The following is a 20,913-nucleotide window of genomic DNA, read 5'->3' as shown; positions in this document are numbered from 1 at the left end:
CCGTTTTTTAGCTCACTGCACCATCCCAGCTCAGAACCTGGCTACATGCAAATTAGTCTGTACCTGTCCCAGTGCATGATGGGAACAGGGCAAACCAAACTACCAAGCCAATTCTTATACTGGGAAGGAAACAAGCTTCCGTGGACTGGTTTCTGGCATCACAGCCTTCGTCGGCCCGGCTTGCCTGAATCCTGATGGTGCAATGAGCAAGGGACTCACGTCTGAGCATACCCTCCCACACTGAGTGTGGATGAAATCGATTTGGGAAAAAGGGGGTGGTGATGGACAGAGTTTCTGAATGATGCAGAATACTCTTACCAAGTCAAGAGATCATGGTTTTAATCCATCACCGTTTTTTACCTCACTGCACCATCCCAGCTCAGAACCTGGCTACATGCAAATTAGTCTGTACCTGTCCCAGTGCATGATGGGAACAGGGCAAACCAAACTACCAAACCAATTCTTATACTGGGAAGGAAACAAGCTTCCGGGTACCGGTTTCTGGCATCACAGCCTTCGTCGGCCTGGCTTGCCTGAATCCTGATGGTGCAATGAGCAAGGGACTCACGTCTGAGCATACCCTCCCACACTGAGTGTGGATGAAATCGATTTGGGAAAAAGGGGGTGGTGATGGACAGAGTTTCTGAATGATGCAGAATACTCTTACCAAGTCAAGAGATCATGGTTTTAATCCATCACCGTTTTTTAGCTCACTGCACCATCCCAGCTCAGAACCTGGCTACATGCAAATTAGTCTGTACCTGTCCCAGTGCATGATGGGAACAGGGCAAACCAAACTACCAAGCCAATTCTTATACTGGGAAGGAAACAAGCTTCCGGGGACCGGTTTCTGGCATCACAGCCTTCGTCGGCCCGGCTTGCCTGAATCCTGATGGTGCAATGAGCAAGGGACTCACGTCTGAGCCAGAAACCGGTCCCCGGAAGCTTGTTTCCTTCCCAGTATAAGAATTGGCTTGGTAGTTTGGTTTGCCCTGTTCCCATCATGCACTGGGACAGGTACAGACTAATTTGCATGTAGCCAGGTTCTGAGCTGGGATGGTGCAGTGAGCTAAAAAACGGTGATGGATTAAAACCATGATCTCTTGACTTGGTAAGAGTATTCTGCATCATTCAGAAACTCTGTCCATCACCACCACCTTTTTCCCAAATCACGTTCAGGTCCTATGCAGCCTGCACCTACTGGCCTCAGGGAGTTTCCAGGGGGTAATTGCGGTGGCCGGAGGCATATCGCAAAGCGCACTGTCACGCTTCTTCAAGAAATTCCTAGATGCCATCCTGACAATGCTGCACACCCACATCAGCTTCCCCACAACCCCACAGCAGTTGGACCGCACCAAACAGGCATTCTACCAGGTGGCACAATTCCCACATGTAATTGGATGCATCGACTGTACGCAAATCCCCATATGTCCACCCGCAGCAAATGAGTACATATTCCGGAACCGCAAATCATACCACTCAATCAACGTGCAGGTTGTGTGCGATGCCAATAACATCATAACGGACCTAGTGGCACAATTCCCGGGGAGCACACACGACTCCTACATCTTCCGCCACAGTGGAATGCACAGGCGACTAATCAACGGAGAATTTGGAGAGGGAATCCTGCTAGGTACGTAAAAATTACGCTTCCCCACACCAACACCACACATGTATGTACATCACCAATGCTAAGTCTATGCTTCTATCTTCTAGGTGACAGTGCTTACGCCCTGCGTGAATACATACTCACCCCATACATCAATCCAGCCACCCCACAGGAACATCACTACAATGCTGCACACATCAGCACTAGGAATGTCATAGAGAGGACATTTGGGATTCTGAAGAGTCGCTTCAGAATCCTACATAAGACTGGCGGCGCCTTGCTATACAAACCTGAAACATGCTGCCGGATAATTGCTGTATGTGCAATGCTGCACAACATTGCGACCAGAAGGGGGATACCCATAGAGGTGGACTGGAATGACGACCACCGGGATGACCAACCTCCCGCCCAACAACGACAGGCACACGTCCCTAACACAGCAGAGGGCCATAGGAGGCGGACATACATCATGCAAAATCATTTTTGAAACATGTGAGAATTAAACATTACAAGTTTGTTTGGGGTGCAACTGTTTAATGCACAGTAGCACTGAGGTTTGTGCAACAAAACTAGCTATGTAAATCATGCTCCAATTGCATAAATTAAAATCAAATGTGCCTTAAACTCACTCCTGTGCATACTCAGTAAGTGGATGTCCATGGTTGCCCCACCATGGTCCTGTATGCATGTTCAACTGTCTAGTGACGCTTGCCACGTACCCCAAGCCTCCGCTCAGGTGTCTCCAATGCCTCACCACGGCCTGTCCCCGTGGATGCCTGCGAAATGCGGCGCCTGGTGCTGGCCTCTGCCAGTGACACGCTGCTGACACTGGAGGCAGCCTCACTAGCGTCATCCCCCCCCAAAGCTGCAGCACTGCATGTGCTGCTCTGGAAGTGTTCCACAGCAGTGGTCAACTGCCCCAGGGCCTTTGCCACATCCCCGCAGAAGTGCCCAAGGTCGACCTGCAAGGACACAGTGCGGCGTGCCAACACTGCGGTACTGTTGCTGTGGCGCGTGATAGCCTTAGTAGCGGCAGCGGAACGCAACAATTGCTGTCGGTGCCTCCTCTTCTGGCACTCATGGCCCTCCCTCATGGCACTGGTGAGCTCCTGTATATCTTCCCTGAGGTGAGCATTGCCCTCTGCCACCACAGTGCTCATGTCCCTGACCGCCGTGCCCATGGCCATTACTGCGGCAGTCATGGCTCGCATTTCACGAACAAGGTGCACGATGTTGGTGCTGATGGTTGCCATGTGGCGGCTCTGCACGCGCTGTACAGACAGCATCCTCTCCTCAATGCCAGGAGTGTGTTGGAGATCCAGGTTGCCTGAGGAGACCGAACGTTGGCGAGACCTGCGCCGCTGTGTTAGCCTGGCGCGGACAGGTGGTGCATCAGGTGGTGTGATGGCACGCTGACCGTGTCCCGTTTGTGTGGTGGGTGTTTCCATCACCGGCAAGGGCGCAACCTGGGACCTGCGCCGCGGCGCTTTGGTGGCTGTTGTGGCAGCAGCTGGTGTGGCTGGTGCTGGTGCTGGTGGTGCTGGTGTTGCTGGTGCTGGTGTTGCTGGTGCTGGTGGTGCTGGTGGGGTGGCAGGTGTAGGTGATGTGAGGGCATCCTGCGCTGTCTCAAGGTCTGATTCAACCGGTGTTTCGGAGATTATCAGCTGGCCGCAGTCATCTGAATCCCCAGGTGATGCATCTGTGTGTGAAACAGTGCATGGTTAGTGGGATAGTTAGACCTACGTAGTGTTGTACACATACATGTCCCTATGTGATCCACTAAATATACTGTCTATACCCAGCTTCTACTGATCTGGTGAATGGTTATTGAATTTACCCCTTTACATGCACACTTGCCTGAGTAGACTACAACTCCCATGATGCACTAGTGTTAGGAGTAAAGCTGTGTGTTGCAAAGCTGCATGCACACTCAGATCCTGCTGGGGGCCTGGAATGGGATTTACGCTATGCTGAGTATGGCAACAGGCATGCATCTTACCTTTGGCACTTGTGGCTGCGCCGGACGTGTCCATCTGGGTCACTCCCACGACGGCTTCCCGCTAAATTGTTCCTTCCACCAGCTCCTCCAGGGCAGTGTTAGCCTGGACCGTGGAAGGGCCGCCTCCCGTTCTGCTTGCGTCCCGGAGCCTCTCTGCTATCCTCTCCTTCGCACGCTTCCGCAGGTCGTACCACCTTTTTTTTAGGTCGTCGATGCTGCGGGGCGTCACACCTACTGCATTCACCCTCTCGCGGATGCGCAGCCATATGCGGCGCTTCTCCGCCTCAGGCACCTTGAGGGACAGCTTGCCGAAGAGGCGATCGTGCTTGCTCGAGACTCCCTCAATTAGGTGCTCCAGCTCCCTGTCGGAGAACTTGCGCTTGCGCTTGCGCGCAGCCTCAGCGCTGGATGGGGCTTCCTTCTCCATGGATGGTGTATTTTAGCAGATGGAACAGTCTGTGTGGCTTCAGTCTGCACAGGCAGTCTGCAGTCAGTGCTCCTGTTTGCTCCTCTGTCGATGCAATGAGGGTGGGGCTGCTGTATTTCCTGGTTGGTGATGTCATCTGCACGTTCCCGGTGCGACGCGGTCATTTGCGATTTCGCTAATACCAAATTCGCTATTTGCTAATTCAGAATTACCGAACTCGCTATTAGCTATTCGGAGTTTGCATGCCCCGCTATTGTATATTCGGTAAAAATAGCGATTTTTAAGGAATCGCTAATAATTACCGAATCTGTTGATGCATGCCCAAAAACGATTCCTTAATAACGATTCCTTATTTCTCGCTATTAAGGAATCGCTTTGATGCATGTGCACCGTAGTGCGTAGAAAATAATCTGGCCTTTAGTGTGGTTATGGTGAGTGAGTGAGGTTCATCCATGAAGTGCAGGATGGCAGCCAAACATGGAGAAATCTCAGTACTGAAAGCAGAGTGAAATGAAGGAAAGGAAAAAAATATTTAAAACATTGACTCACTGACTTTTTTGTACCGTGACTAGAAAACTCAGCTATTTTCAACCTTAAGACATGCTGCTGGGGGATGTACTATCTTGCCAAAACTTTACTTCCTTTCATTCCATTAGCTAGCCCAATAGGCCACAGGCTGATAATCTGACCGGGTTTTGCAGCCCACAAACTTTGAAAGGTGTTATCTCAGGAATTCATGGTTGAAGTCTAAAATTCCAAAGTTGGAATGTACAGAAGGTCTCTTCTGCCTCTCATTTTATGGATAGGGATTCCCTTGTACATGGAACTTTTTCATCTCTGGGTTTGTTTCTGAAAAGAGCATGGAACCAACGGTTTTCTGCTCTGGGGGTGTCACTCTTGCTGCAAGCACAGGTCAGAATGCTTTCTGACCCTGACATGAAGATGCTGGGTGGCTGCAAGGCACCCAAGGATACTCACAAAGGACCCTTACAATCCAATCCAAGAGCATGGGTCTGGCTAAAACAGAGGCCTGCTGATTAAAATAAAACTCCACAACCTGGCGGCATTATGGACAGTAGGGCTCTGGGGTACTTCTTCAGGTACTGAGACAAAGAGATTGATGATTAGCCCATGCCCATCCTAACAGTGGCGGCTGGCATGTAGGCAGAGTGGGGGGGACAGGTATATGTGGTGTCAGTGCATGCATGCATGCAAGGTGATTGGTGTGTGTAAATAAAAAGAAATAACACTTACCTTGCTTGCTGCATTACCTCTGACATTCTCCACGCTTCGATCTCCAGCAAATTCCCTTAAGAAATCCTGGTGCTGCTCTCATGCTGGTAACCAGTATGAGAGAAGCACCAAGATTGGAGGGAGCAGCCTCTCTTATTGCTCTCAAGAGCACTGGAGACCTGTGCTTTCTCTAACCCAGCTGTGGTAAGACAGCTGGGTTAGAGAAGTTTAAAATGCGCATGTCTGGCTGGCCGACCAAGACAGCCGGACAAAGAGATATGCACACTTTAAACTGACGTGCATAGCTCACTACTGCACCTCAGCAGCAATGGTCCGCCCTGTCCTTACACTCGGTTCAGGATGGGAGAATGGAAAATAAAATGGTAATAAATTAACTAAATGACAATTTTATTTTTCATCCCTGGAGGAGCCGCTCCTCCCTGCATGCTAACCTGGAAAGAACCAAGTGGCTGCATGTATTAGTGGAATGGTGATCTGTTGAAAAATTACAAAAAGTAAATTGATACAGTGGAGCATTCTTGCCAAGTCATTTTTCCTAGTTCAGCTTACTGCAGTTGTCTGTGTTTTCTATGGGGTCTAACTTTCATCTCAGGAGGACAAAGGCTCCAGTTTTTGAAAGTTTGATGGAACTGGACTTTCTCAGCTCAGTGGACTTTTCACTCAGTCAAGTGGCAGAAACATGACAGGGTCAGGGTTTATAACAGAGCAGCAGGCGTGGCCTTAACCTAGGGAAGATTGTCAAAATAAGGCTCCAAGATTTCCAGAAAGATCATGAATGGCCAATGCAGGTCTGGTTATGATCACATTCTTTAGGGAGCTTAAGATCAACTTCAAGTTTTACTTACAGTGAAAACTGATTATGCACTCAAGGACATCTAGGTATTACTGTCAGGAACCATATATGTGACAGACACGGGAGCTGGAGAACAGGACTGTGGCTGCTTAGACGGGCGGAGAAGGGACAGCTAATGTCTTGTGGATATACAAATACTCACTGAGTTAAGGTCATATACAGACTAAGAAGGGTAGAGCCCTATTTAGACTCCTTGGGACCTTAGCTCTGTGCCTGGCAGTAAATTGGGTGGTTGCATTGGCTTTTCCAATTCTCTGCATAGTTTGCACCTGTTTTGCATAACACACTGTTGTTGTTTCTTCTCTTTTGCCCCCTCCCTATCCTCCTCTCTTAGTTGGTTGTCTTGTCTCTTATACCACTTTTTGTGTAGTGTTACCTATGTGTTTTCAGCAGTGCCCTGGAGGCTTCTCCAAATTCCCGGTTGGCTCTGGGCTTGCCATAGCAGCATCTGTTGCTGGAACCACTAAGTCTTGTATCAATTGTTACCTGAATTTTACGCACAGCTGGTATCCATACTGACCTTCTGCTCTGTGGCTCCCAGATGGTCAGATCTACCCAAGATCCATACCATCAAGGCAGAGTGGTGCCATCCCTAGAAACAGACAGAGTATCAAAAAATGAGCTCCAGACCTCCCTCTGTCTGGTGATACATATAACGTTTCCATAGAACAGATACTCAGGGATGATAGGAGCTTCGAGCAGGTCCATGACATCGAAGACTGACTGCTTCACAGGGCTAATATGGAACATTCTGAAAGCCTCAGTCAAATTATGTATCAAATTATTGATAAGTTCCAGGAAGGATTTGAGACCTCTTGATAAGAGCGAAACATTTTGCTGAACTGCCTCAATCAATTAATGGCTAGTTCAGGTAATGATAACCACATTGTGGAATGCCACCGGCAATATAGATAGTGGTCTTGAAAGAGATTGAAATATAGTTGTTGCCCCTGATTTCACTTTAGCCCCACCCAGAGAAATTTGGAGGAGTACTTAAAAAATTCAAACTTTATAGCCCAATGTCAATTTCACTTCTTAGAGAAGCCACAAATCTTTACCAACAACACATCCAAAGTTAAGCTTGTACTCTCATATCTTACGATAAAAGCTTTAAAGTGAGATACACCATTCAAATTAAATCAAAGTCTTCAACTGTTAGCTGGACTCAATTCCTGGTTCAGAAACAAATAACTCACACAACTCACACAGACTTGTTGACCCGCAGATAGGGAAATCAGGTTTTAGTGAATAATTTCCTACCTTGACGTATGAGTCCACAGAGGCAACTTTTTTAGCAAGGTCTCTGAGATGATCTAAAGAATGCCTTATCATTAGTGGTAAACTAACCAGTCACATTTGCAGCTTTAATCAACCTAATGCTACAGGTCATTTTCCAACAACAACTTCGGAAGTCTCAGTGCCAAACTTAAAATCAAAGATCCCAGCCTAAAAAGGCCCTGGCTGGGAGTGGAAGTATGATTCTGGTCAAAAGAAAACCTATGCAGGATTTGGAATAAGAAACAAATGTCAATCTAAGAAAGGGAGGACCATAGAAAGACAATACAGTGCTTTTAGTGTGGAAAGACTGGACATTTCATGAGTGCCTGTCCTACTTACAGGGAAACAACTGAGTTTGTCCATAAGCATTGGACCCCTGATTGCCTCAAGAACTTATTGGTCAAGAACTTTACTTCCCTCAAGTCATGGTTGCCACCTCTTGAGGACATGTGATGGTCCTTGCCTTGGAGGATTCCAGAGCACGCGGATGCTTTCTGGACAATCATTTTCAAGCAGCACAATAGACTCCTTTTAAGGAGAAACCCCCTAAAAGAAGAAAAACAAGGTACCAAACTGGTCTCACCCTCGGAGCTGTATGCTTTGAAACACTTCCATTTGCAATGGCTAAGCTGACGAGACTCTTGGAAGACATTCACTTTGATTTAATTGACACCCCTAACTTTTTCATCATAGTTGACAGTAAATGGCTTTGGAAATATAGCCCTCAAATAGATTGGATCGTGCAAGAGATTACCTTTAATTCACTCTATTGTCATACATTATGCTTTGCAAAAAGGGAACTAAAACTTCATCACCACATTAAGAGTACGACTACTGAAATTGCCTTTGCCTCAAGAACATCTTCTTCATTGCAACGTTTAACCTCTGAGTGTGAAAGAGTGAAGTTTTGCGATAATAACTCAGTTAAAACTCAGACAAAGGCTTCATTTGGCACTCCACCTCCACAGGGGGGGCCCAATCACCTTTGTGATAAAAGCAAATGGACAATACAGACCATGTATTGAAAAGCAAATGGACAATACAGACCATGTATTGAAAAGCAAACGGACAATACAGACCATGTATTATTGGCATTGCTGACTTTTATTGACAATTTATAGAGTTTCCCAGCAATCATCCATCGAATTGTTCAGGGGATGAAGTTCAAAAGGGCAGAAGAGCAGGTATATGCCTTTAACCAACTCAACAACCTATACCTGTGTTCTGGCATTAAGACATCCCAGAGACCTAGTGCCATTTGTAGTAGAAACAAATGTCTTCTAATTCACCATCAAAGCTGTACTGTCACAAAGAGATCCAAAAAGATTATAAAAATCATCCAGTAGCATTTTACTCAAGAACTTTAAGAGACATGCAAACGTGTAAAAAGAGCTATACTCTAAAATCGAGAGCTACCAACAGTGAAAGAAGTATGTACCCATTGGAGACAACATCTTTAAGATCCTCGAAATATAATTACAGTATGGCAAGATCACAAGAATTTATTGTATCTCTTCACAATGAAACGTGCAAACTCTTAACATACTTGATAGACTCGTTTTGATGTTATCGGCTTGGAAATTATCATGAAAAGCTGATGCACTTTCTCATCAGATGGCCACTGAATCCTGGGTAAAAAGAAGAAATAGCCTATAATTTAGCCCTTTCTGCCACTCCCACTACAGCCTTTTACAACTTTTTAAATCAAGTTCAAAAGGACATTCCAGCACCCAATGGACTGAAAAAAGAACTGCCAAGAAGGTCAGCTCACAAAGATCTACGGTTTTGAGATGGAGCTTTACCATTCCAGGAAAGCAATGAAATTCAAGTGTCGTAAATGGTACCACCACTGTCTTAGAGCCAGTCACCCTGGCCAGAAAAAGATGACATAACTCATCAACAGAAACATTTGGTGGGATGGGATCAGGAAGGTCGCTCACAGTTATATTACCAAGTGTTCCATACGTCCAAAAGCTAAAGTCTCCCACAGTATCACAGCAGGAATATTGCAACCTTTGTCTATAATTCATCACCCCTGGTACATGATCTTTATGGACTTTATTGTTGATCCGAATCCATCATAAGGCTACACAACAGTGTTTGTAGTCATAGACCATTTCACTAACAGGGGATATTTAATTCCTTTGAAAAAATGGCCCTGAGTTGTAGAATTAGCCAAAGAATTCATTGTGTGTATATTTCGCCTTCATGGTTTGCCTGGGGGCATTATTACAGAGAGAGGAACAAAGTTCACATCCTTATACTGGACAGAGTTGATTAAAAGGATATGCATAAGGCAGCTTAAATCTAGTTACCATCCAGATGCTGATGGTTAAACCAAATGCCTAAATCACTCACGGAAACAGTATCTTCAATGCTTTTTGATGGACCATGCCAGTGCTTGGTACCAATGGATTAACTTAGCTGAATTTGATTGTAACAACTCTTGCACTCCTCCCGGGGAAGGTCACTTTTTCCTGCTTATAGATTCCATTAACAAATGATTCCCCAGAAAGAGTCCCTGTCCACAGTTCCTTCAAGAATCTCACTCTTATGGAACATCCATGCTATAAGAAAGCATCCCATCAGCACTTAGCAAAATCAAAAGCTGATTACAAGTGTCTCACTCATAGGCACCAAAGAAAAACATCTGATTATGAGGATGGGAGTAAGGCCTGGTAATCAGCCAAATGTATGACAATTCCTGAACCCACTCTAAGTTTACCCCTGGATTTATGGGAGCATATATTGTCATTAGGAAGAATGGCAAGTCCGCTTTACAGTTAGCTCTACCTTGTCATTGGCACAATCATCCTGTGTTTCATAAACCCTGAGTTAAACAAGCAGGTGAAGAAGTATCCAACAAGTCTCCTACAAAGATAGTACATGTGCCACCAGAGTACGAAGTAAGGGAAATTACACATTCCTGTGTCTTTCAATGCTAGTTACAATACTTTGTAACCTGTATGGGTATGATATTTGCGAAAGATCATGGGAACTGCCGATTTAATTCCTGTCCCCAGATTGGTGAAGAAATTTCATAGACGGCACTCTTTTAAAGCAGAACCACACAATTTTCTGGGTGGGGGTTATCATTGTTGGGGAAAGAATGCACTGCCAGGAATCAAGTTAGGCAACAGGCACACCAGCTAGAAGAACCGTAGATCGGGATTGTGGAAGCTTAGATGGGTAGGAAAACTAGACCACTTACTGCCTGGGAATACACACATACTCATTTTCTGGGTTGGAGCCCCTTCTAAATCAAGATGGATAGAGTACTATTTATACTACCTCGGACCTCTGTGACTGGCAGTGAGTTGTGTGACTTCAGTGGCTTTTCTGAGCATTGCTATAGTTTGCATTGTTTGTTATTTCTCCATCCCGGTTTCCTGGTTATTCCCCTCTATACTTTGAACACTTGTTTGACTGGTCTCTTGTACCCCTTTCTTGTACACCTTTTCCTATGTGTGTCCTACAGCATCCTGTGGCCTTTGCCAGATTCCTGGTTGACTCCTAGCTTGCCATAGCATCATCCTCTCCTGGAATTGGTGAGCATTGTTTAATTTGTTAGTATACATCCAGCTGATATTCACACTGACCTTCTGCGCTGTGTTTTCTAGCTGGTCAGATCTACCCAAGATCCATATTATCAAGGCACAGTAGTGTCATCCATAGAAATGGACAAAGTTTCAGTGAGTGAGCTCCAGTTACGGATTTCTCCTTTACCACCTTTCCCTGTTTCTCCCTCACTTTCTGTTTCTGGTGATACATATTTATGACTGGAGAAATAACTCTATAAATCTTGGTTGCTGAAATTGGTGGCTGCTACCTTGGCAGTTTGGGTGCTTGCAGGCCCTAAGACATAAAAGAAGCAATATCCCTACAAAGGCCAATTGCAATACATAGATGACTTTCTGGGTGAACACAGCAAAGCCTGTGATCTTGGTGAAAACGTTTACAAAGTGCGAGAGGGGTATACTGTTTTTGGCAAGAACTGTTCAATCTTTTAACACAGGGCTACTGGCTTGAATTTTGCAAAATGGTGTCTAGGTTTTTGCGAACACACGATTTTATAGTTAATCCAAAATGGTCGCACACTGCTGACCTCTTTTCTAGTAACCCAGCACAATGCGATCTTCAGTTCAAGAAAACACTGATTGTACAATACAACTGAAGACTACATTGTGTTTTGTGAGAGTGCTCAGAGGTGTAATTGAAACAACTTGGACTTTGACCTACTTTAGTAGCAACTAAGTGGCTGCTCCCACCTGTTTTGTTGAGCACCCATCCGTAGAATACATGAAATATGGACACTGGCTTAGAAAATAATGTGCCCTTGAAAACCTAGCCTCTATATTGCATACAGCATTTATATTAGAGGCTGGCAGCACATTTTCATCTGTTACAGACTCTTGATATGGCTACCTCAAATGTTGATAGAGAACGAATGGTTGAAGAGCTCATCAGGGACTTAAATGCAGGTCTACCACTTGATAAGGATACATGTCAGAAAAGTAATAAATAAAAAGGAAGATTTTAGAGCTATTATACCAACAGTGCATACTGGTTCCAGTAACAAGAGTGACGCCTCTTCCAGCATCCACTCCAGTAGCGAAAGCGAGGGACAATCAGATACAGGAGAAGCAACCTTGATTCAAGGAGCCAATAACACTAATTTGCAGGATTGCAATAGTGAATTAAGACACAGACCCAAATTCCCAACAATAAAACCAAAGAAAACTAGGAGGGATAATAGAGAAGAAGGATCAGGCAAAAGAAGGGATAGAAATGTAAACAAGATCTTGGAGCTGGATCAAATGATTAAACATATTAATGATACAAGTAAATACAACCTTGAAGAAACTTTGGGTATCATGTTATGGTCATTAAATTATCTGATACAGTCTTACTTAAAGATATGATATCGGTTCTTCAAAAGAATATGATGTTTTGTCCAGTGGTACAATTTTATATATACCAACTGAAAATAGATGTTTTTAAATTAGAATGCAAACAAAACTTAAAAACATTTCTGTTTGGACACTTGCCAGAATATGAAAACCTCTCTATTCTATACTATACAAAAGTATAGTATTCTACATTGAATTCACCATACAAAGTATACACAATACCATGATATTGCTTTCAATCACAGAGCATGACAGTGGCCACAGTTTGCTAAACTCATTACTAATAGATTTAGAGATAACAGAAATCAGGATTTAGACTGTAATTGTCTACTGGTCACAACTTGGACTTATTCTTTAAAGCAGTATTCATTGACTTATAAAGTGAATTGAACCATGAGGAAACAACCATCCACATCAAAACAGGGATGACCTAAGTCTGAAAGATTAACCCTAATGCAACTTAGGCTGAAAACTGACCAAATTATAAGAGAGGCTGCTAAAGGTGACAACATTGTTGTGATAAAGAAATCAAACCATGATAATGATGTTTTATCATAACTCAGTGATCTAACATGTTGTCACAGATGGAATAGTAACCCTAATTTTGTTATTGTTAGAGAGCCTAACAACAAACCGAAAATATGTTTGGACAAGAGCCTTGTAAATGATGAGGAATATATGCACCAGAAAGTGGACAAGTCAAGATACTTCTGTCTGTACACGGTAACTAAGATACTTAAACAGATGCCCTTTCCACAGGGCTGGCCCATCATTTCAGTTATAGACTCACTGACAGAGAAACTTTCTGAATACATACAAATATTTCTGAGACCATTTGTGATGACTCTAGTCACTCTACCCTCACCTATATGTGACAACCTGTGAATGGGTTTTATAGGTACCAGCGATTACATGGAACATATTAGCATGCTCTTGGAGTTGACCAAGATAATTTAGGAGAATAGCGCCTTTGTGTTTAACAACAACAGGCACCCTCACCTGCGTGGGACCAGCATGGGTTCCAGATGTGACCCACTGTAGGCCAATTTTTTCATGGAGTGGTTTGAGGGGAAGCAGGTCTGGGTCCAGGTGCTTCTAAGTGAAACACCAACATGCGTTACTGGGGGCTATTTATAGATGACATTTTAATGATCTAGACAGGCACAGATACAGAAACTCATGAGTTCTTTGCCTAATTGAACAAAAATGAGATTAACATGAGTTTAGCTTAAAACTGTATATTGAAGGATACAAATTTCATAGAAGAATGTATCGGTAGGAGACCTATTGCAATGCTATTCTACATGTGAGCAATTCACATTCAAAATCACAAATTTAGGGGAAATGGTGAGAGCAAGAAGGAATTGCAGTAATGATACTGTTTTTTTATGAGAACCTTGATAATATGAATTTAAAGATTCCAGCCCAGAGGTTATGACCATAAAATAGTAGAAGTAGCTAGAGGCAAGGCCATTACACTGCACCTTAATTCTACATCGATTGATAAGAAGAAAATGGCTAAACACGCAAGGACAGAAGAGGTTACCAGGCGTACTGCTTCCTTTGGGACTAATGTTAGTAGATTTAGTAGGATCTTGAACAAACATAGGCACGTACTAACTAATGATGAAACCACCAGTAAGCATACCACCAAACATCAAGTATTTCCTACCGTAGAGGGAAAACTATTAGGAACATAATAAGTCCTAGTTATCCTACATCGAACATGTCCACTACTAGGTGACAACATTAGCAAAGGGATTTTTTAAATGTGGAAATTGTAGCATGTGCAGAATTGTCATGGAGAATAAAAAGATCTTTAGCTGAATACACAATAGTTACAAACGTAAATTACAATTCAAAGTTTGCTGCTTATGTTCCATTGTGGGCCTGAAGTAAAACCGATGTGGGCAGCACCATAGGGGCACTGAGAAACAGAATAACAGAGCATTTTAGGTAATCAAACAAGAGGATATGAGTCACCCAATAGCTGCCCATATTGTTAAGTGCACAAAAAGAGGTCTACAATTAGGAATTTAGTTTCATGGTATCCAAACAATAACAACCGATCCCAGGAGTGGCAACAAGGAGCTAAAACTGAGACATACAGTGGCCTGTTGATTATGAAAATAAGAACAGTGTGGCTTGTTCTAAATATTGACCTTGAATTTCAGTTCGTTTTGTGGGAATGAAAGGACTGTTTATGAGGAAATGTGTTAGTAATACAACAATTTGTTTTCTGTTTTCTACAGTGCATATTATAACCATTGGGCAGCCATCATATGATTTAATAGTTTTCCTCTATAACTAATGTTTTAGTGGTTTATCCATGATCATAATTTGAATACCTTTTCATTTAAAGTTTACTTCATTCAATATATCCATACCTATTACTTTTTATGCTCCGGAGTGTGGTCAATTTAGTCTACTGTACTCCATGATAATGACCATTCACTTCAGTAGTTCACATGTTTAAAATGTGCATATACAATAACTATAAGTGCATTAACGTTTTTTAGGCAGGCCAGTCCAAGATTTTGCAGATAATGCCTCACAATTTGTTGCAGTTTGTTATTGAATGCAATAGGTATGTTATCACAATATTCCTATAGCGTTATGACCATAAATAAACACAAGTCTACTAATAAATAAGAAAAGTGATATCTAACGCAACTTTGACAAGATGTTGTTGATTTTGTTTGAGTCATGCGCAGTATTGACTGTTTGTATTTCCTTTTACACAACTGTATCAATAATTATGGCTTAATGTGGCTAAATCGTTAAAGGCACCTTTACTTGATAATCTTCAGGAAGAAGCAGCTAATTTCTGATATGACACTCTACAATACAGACAGCAAAATATTCATATATGACTTTTAAGCAGATTAACATTGTGGATCTAGTAGTGGATTTTAGTCTGCTTGCTGTGAATGGGTATTATATGCACTGACTTAGTTTCTCAGAAACAGACCAATGGATTACATTGAGCATAGTAGCATAAATTTGAAGTTGACCAAGATGATTTTGGAGAGTAACTTCTTGTTAAACAGCAACTGGCACCCTCCCTTGCGTGAGAGCGACATGGGTTCCAGATGTGCCCCGTTTGATGGCAAATTTTTCATGGAGTGGTATGAGGGAGAGCAGGTCTGGGTCCAGGTGCTTCTAAGTGGAACAACAAAATACATTACTATGGAAGATTCATAGATGACATTTTAATTATTTGTATAGGTACAGATCCAGAACGCTAGGATTTCTTTGTTTAATTGAACAATAATGAGATTAACATGAGTTTAGCTTAAAGTCTTAGCACAGAGAAGATAACATTCTTAGATATAGAACTATCTATTGAAGGGCACAAAATTCATAGTAGAATGTATCAGTAGGAGACCTTTTGCAGTTCTGTTCTACATGCAAGCAGTTTCATTTAAAATCACAAATTTAGGGGAAATGGTGAGAGAAAGAAGGAATTGCAGTAATCATACTGTATTTTATGAGAACTTTGATAATATCAATTTAAGATTCCAGCCCAGAGATTATGAACATAAAATACCAGAAGTAGCTACACCACAATTCTACATTGATCAATAAGCAGAAATGGTTAATCACACAAGGAAATGAGAGGTTAAAAAGCTTACTGCATCCTATGGCACTGATGTTAGTAGATTTAGTAGGATCTTAAACAGACATTAGCAAGTACTAACTAATGAGGAAAGCACAAATAAACATATCACAAAACATCAAGTACTTCCTACCTTATAGGCAAAATTAATAGTAACATAATAAGTTCTAGCCGTCCTACATCAAACATGAACACTACTGGTTGACATCATTAACAAACAAGTTTTTCCAATATGGAAATTGTAGCATGTGCAGATTGGCAATGGAGAAGAAAAAGATCTTTTGCGAAAACGGCAGTTCTGAATACACAATAGTTACAAACATAAATCGTATTTCAAAATTTGTTGCAGTTTTCTATTGACTGCAATAGCTGTGTTATCACAATATTACTATAGCATTATAACAATCACAAAACACTTGTCTACTAAAAATTAAGAGTAGTGATAGCTATATCAACTTTGGACAAAATCTGTTGATTTTGGTTGATTCATATGCGGTATTGTCAGTTTTGATTTCCTTTAACGCAACTGTATCATTTATCTTGGTTTCATGTGGCTAGAGTGCCTGAAGCACCTTAACTGATTATCTTCAGTAAGACAGAGCTAATTTCAGATTTGACAGTCTACAATGCAAACAGTATAAAATTCATGTGAATTTTAACCAGATTAACATGGTGGATCTAGTAACCTCGACTGGACTACTGTATTACTTATTAGTCGTTTTTACTGTTGACTAACAATGCTTTGATTTCACAACTATGACAGTCACCTTGATTTTATTAGGCTATAGTGACTAACAGTACTATGCGACTGACTTACACATTAGTTTGTTCTTTCTCTTGATTAAGAACACTTTAATCTCGGGGGCATGTCCAGCTGCAGAAGAAGATGGCCGCTTACTAGAGCGACTCTTGCCGTCAATCAGCACAATCCCCTGAACATCCGCCATTATATCTGTCCCCTGTGGCGAGCAGACCAAAGATTCGCCTGCTGTTTGCCAAGGGGAATACTATGCACTAATTATTTTTGCCCTGAGACAACCTTGAGATAGAGATCGGCACGTGGCCTGTTGGGCTAGGTGGGGCCCGACCTCACATGAAAAACTGACTGCAGCTGAAATTGCTGAGCTAGAGTGCAGTACACTGATCGGTGGCTTACACTGGAGATGCCAGGAAAGGTGACTTCTACGATCACCTCTGGGAGCTGCGCTGAGTACGGTGAGGGAAAAGCACTCCATGAGAAGACGGGAGGTGCAAGAGAGGTGCTGCGCGACTGGCTCCAGGCTCAGCCACAGCACTCCTAAGGGCAGTGGCCTGATTGAAGTGGAAGGAGTGCGACTGTGGAGGGCCCTCCATAAACGTGTTGGCCCATAACAGCTGGTGTGGCTAACACTGGAGAGAGGCAGACATGTGAGCAGAAGACCAATAGAGATAGTGAGGTGAAGTAAGGATGGCCCACAGGCAGAGGGGCCAAGAAAGACTGTAAGTGCCAGCGATTTGCAGTAGAAGGGGTAGGTACGCCGCAAAACCATTGCATGACCCACAAGGGCAATGCGTGAAGGCTCAGCCTGGTCTCTGAATCCCAGCTCAGCAGCGGTGGAATGGTCGATTGGCACTGTGATCCTGGGTGCCACCTGTTTGAGATGGGAAGCGCAGTGGGATGTCTGAACCAGCAGCCAACGTGATAGCTGCTTGAACTGATCACATATCTGACTTGTGTGTCCCCCATGGCTTTCAAATCCTTTGGGATTGCTGGAGGTGCCTACCCGCTGCTTCCACTCACGCACCTGAGAGATGAGGACTTGGCATGGCGATGCAGGGGAGGGCCTGGATGACACAACTGACTGTGTTTCCAATACGACCACATCAATAAGCAAAAGGGGTTGGGGGAGTGAGGGGCAGGAAACTCAACAGGCTGGGGGGAGCTCTTCTGGTACTTCTGGGCAGGCCACAGTGATTACTGTGGTAAACCCTATCTCCTCCTCTCCTCGACACCCGAGAGTGTTGTGGTTTGGGCACCCACTAGCCAGCTTGAGGAAGATGACTGGAGGAAGAGGATCGAGGAGCGCTTACCAAACTAAGTTGGACAAAATTGCTCTCCCAGGAAGGGGTCTGCGATAGGGGGGACCCAGGAGGCGTGACCTCAAGCGGTCCAGGCGTCCCCAGAAGTCAAACCTCTCATGCTCCATGACATAATGGCGGTGATTCAGGGCATATGCACCTCTTTGGAGGTGAGAATCGACTCTGTCACGAAAAAGGTCACGCTGGTGAGAGCAGACCTCCGCAATATGCGAACTCAAATTAAGGCAGTAGAGGACTCAACTTCCACCCTTACGGCAGACACAGTGACTCTGAAAACCCAAGGCAACTGGCTGTAAACCATCACTAAAGCCCTGGAGGCCAGGTAAGAGGACTATGAAGCTGCTTGAGGAGTAAAAATATTCACACAATTGGAGTCCCTGAGCGTTCAGAGGGACTGGTGGATTATCTCTTTGTGGAAGATCTCATAATGAAAATGCTGCAACCACGTGGCCTATCCAATTACTTCTTGTTTGAGGGTGCCCATAGAGTCGCTGGGGCACCCAATAATAGCCCGCATCTTAAACTATAGCTACCATCATGTCATACTGCAGACTGTTCGCAGTGCCCCGCCACTTATCTACGAGAATGTCGCCATTACCTTCTTTCTGGATTTTACATTCAAAGTCCAGAGAATGTGCCACAACTTTCTTTGAGTTAGGAGAGCACTGAGAGACTGTGAGATAAAATACTCAATGAAACTATGAGTAGCGGTTGACGGTAAAATCTGGTATTTCACAACCCGTGAGGATACTTGAGACTGGGCACACACAGTGTTGTTTAAAACCGCTCACACACCAAGAATGGCCCATGGTGTCATGCTTCATCATAGAGGTCTTCCCGCCCCGCTGCGGGACGGGGCGTGCTACGACCTACGACTACGCGGGAGCACTAATGATAAAGTGCTATGTGTGATGCAAAGGGAGGGTCTGGGTTAATAGTAAGTATGTGTATATTACAAAGCACCTGGCCCCTTGAGACAGAAAAACTTTAATATGTCCAGGGAGGCTGGTACTACTAAAACAGTGATGCGGAGTTTGCCTACGTGATGTGTGGTTACTCCTAGTGAGTCAACATGTTTCGATGCGAAGCATCTTCGTCAGGACAGGAAAAAGATCCCTCCAGAATAGAAAACGTGTGCTTATTCACATGACTATAATTAAAAATGAAAATGCAGTAAATGATGCATTTATATACAATACCTAGTCGTATGTATGGATGTCTGCAAAAAAGAATAAAAATGAAAAATGGACATATTCAGTGTCCCAGGAAACAGAACGTAGTACCTGCAAATATAATTAATGCGCCACAATGTGACCAACAAGTGAATATTAGCCATAAGTCTAGCTTTAGCAGGAAAAAGGTGCAGTGACATGTAAAGGAAAGGACAGTACAAGACACTACAAACAAAAAACACACACTCTATAAAATATCGTGAAATAATCACTAGTGGTCCAGATAGACAATGCGGTAGAAAAGCCCAAATACATACTTATGTGTACGTGAGGATATTGCCTCATGAACCTGGAATGGGTGGAGGAGTCATGGAGCCTTAATTCTAATGGGGAAAGGAGGAGGTACAAAATAAAGCTTATTACCTTCAGTGCGTTGCTCGAATACTGAAAGACGGCGGCATCAAGGAACGGCTGTGCCGTACTTGCGTGCCCTGACAGAAACTCAACTCTGAGTGCGTCCATCCCGCGGTTCCGCTGTGGTAGGGGACCGTGCCGGGTGTCTGCTTTTAAATCAACCCGTTATTCACCTCAATGCGAGTGAGCTCGTTGCACCGGGGGTATGTTGGTAAACTTCCGGGTTGAACGAGAAGGAAAGATTAGACCGTGGTCTCTTACTTGAATAACCCGGAAGTGAGGAAAAAACGAAGACTCCCTTTTAAATCATAGAAAAGTGAGTTACGGGAGAGAAAAAATAATTCTATAAACTCCATTTATTTTAATTTTTAGACCCAAAACAGAAGCGCCCTAAGTGATATAAATAGCCCGGCTGCCTCTGCGATGGCGGGAATGTCCCTGTGATGAAAAAGCCATAAAGTAAAGGCAAACAGTGAAAAGGGGTATCACATTGAAAAACCCTTAACATTAAAAGCGCATATACGCCTTGAAGGGAAAATAAATAATATTTATAAGTGAGACAAGGGGAGGGGGGGGGGCACAAACAATAATGTCAACAGAGGTCATGGAAAACCTCACCAGAGGCATGACAGCGGCATCGAACCAACCGTCAACCAGCCGAAAGGACAACTAGTAGTCAACCTTTCAAGGATTACACTGACACACCAACAGATGGCGGCTCTAGAAAAGGGCTTGGGTTTTGTCCCCACAAACAGGGTAGATACATTCAAACTCTGTTTAGAAGTCAAAGAGTTTATTCGTAAGCTCAAACTAAGAACTTTCTTTGCCGACAAGACCACGACTCATAACCAGTCTTCTGATACCGGATTGAGACCAAAATCTACCTTCACCCCTTTGGACTCCACTGACTATACCCATAGAACTATTAGCTTTTGAAAAAGCCGTGATGGAAGATCTCAGCAAGACACTTCAGAAAGATAATAAAACTTTCCAGAACACAACTAGATCTGAAAAAGAAGCCTTACAGCAACTGGCCAACAATATTGATATCACCATCAAACCAGCTGACAAGGGTGGAGCAACAGTTATTCAGACAACTACCAACTATGACACCGAATGTAGGAGACTTCTAGGGGACCAAAGGAATTATGAAATCCTCAACGACGACCCCACAGAAGCTATTCGGATACGAATAATGACAATGGTTGAAGAAGCCATTACACATGATTGGATCTCTAAACAAGCATTTACAATGCAATAGGTCTCGCAACTGCGAGATTTTGAGCTATTGGCATTGTA

The sequence above is a fragment of the Triturus cristatus genome, chromosome 3_2 (genome assembly GCF_964204655.1).
Source record: "Triturus cristatus chromosome 3_2, aTriCri1.1, whole genome shotgun sequence".
In the NCBI taxonomy this organism is placed as follows: Eukaryota; Metazoa; Chordata; class Amphibia; order Caudata; family Salamandridae; genus Triturus; species Triturus cristatus.
The sequence above is the reverse complement of the archived record's forward strand: the minus strand, read 5'-3'. Positions refer to the sequence as shown.